A 1,242-nucleotide genomic window follows, 5' to 3' on the forward strand; every position below is an offset into this window, starting at 1 on the left:
GGTTCATTATCACCAGCACAAGTACAAGAAGTGTGGAAAAATCACCAGGGATCGTGCCCCACCAGCTCAGCCCTGTCAAAGGCGTTCCTCTTTGGGAGAAGATGAAGCTCAGTGTGGGCTCACCTGCCTCAGTGCTGCCCCAGGGTATGGTGGGTTTCTTTTTAGTTCTGTTTGTGCAGTTCTCTGATCACAGGCCCGCCACCGCATCGCTATCACACAGTGAGCTGAAACCTTTACCTTCCTCTAATTTTCCCCATCTGCTTTCTGCCTGATCCTGCCAGTCAAAGGAGACACTGGGCTCCTGCCCCCATCCTGTGCTATTCTTGCCCTGACCTCAGCCCCTCCCTTCCTAGGTGTGGGGATAAGCAATGAATCAACTCTGTCTTTGTAACTGCTGTGTATTTTTTTTAAATGCTGTGAGAGTGGCTGAAACCCACACCCATGCTCTCAAATCTCTCAAATCCTGCCCATGGGTCCAGTGCAGACCCTGTTGTGACTTTTCCCCTCATGGCTGTGAATCTCAACAGACACCAGTTTTCCTCCCTTCACTAATAATTGACAGATGTGTCTCCCCTCTTTTTTTTTCATTCCCATTTAAAGAAGGAACCCACATTTTTCTGTCTTCATCCCTGAGATGATTAAATTTGCTCTCTGAAGCACTAAAAGGGCTTGGAGCAGTCAAGGGAATCTCATGGCATGAAGGAAAATAAAGCCTCTGTCAGAGTCGTGGGTGTAAATGTTTTACCAGGTTTATGGACTCCACCAGGGATGGGAACATGCAAAGGCCACCTGCCTGGTGACCTCTCCCAGTGTTCTCCAGCCACCTCCAGGAGCCGCAGCTTCGCTCACCACCTGCACTGCACCCAGTCCCAGCGGGAGCAGGGCAGGGCTCTCTCCTGAGCCTTTCAGGGCTTGGAGAAAACAGAGGGAAGGGTGAAGTATGTGTTTAAATAAACCTCGCCTTCAGATCAGCCTTCAGTAGTGGTCCCTTAGATCTCAGTCGTCCAAGATAAGGCAGGGAGGGATGCCCTGGGGAGATGCTTTCAAACGTATCTGCTCTGTGGTGTGCTGAGCTGTGCTAACACGAGTGAGCGTTGCCTCCAGGAGCTCCTGTGGGTTGGCGGATAGAAAACCATCAGGCAGAGCTGGTGGCTGTGGGACTCAGTTACTGACTGTGTGTCCCCATCTGCTGTCACCTCTTGGGGTGAGAAATGGCCCAAACTACAGGTAACGTTTCCTGCT

This window comes from Corvus brachyrhynchos, unplaced genomic scaffold (assembly GCF_000691975.1).
Source record: "Corvus brachyrhynchos isolate BGI_N302 unplaced genomic scaffold, ASM69197v1 scaffold5, whole genome shotgun sequence".
Classification (NCBI taxonomy): Eukaryota; Metazoa; Chordata; class Aves; order Passeriformes; family Corvidae; genus Corvus; species Corvus brachyrhynchos.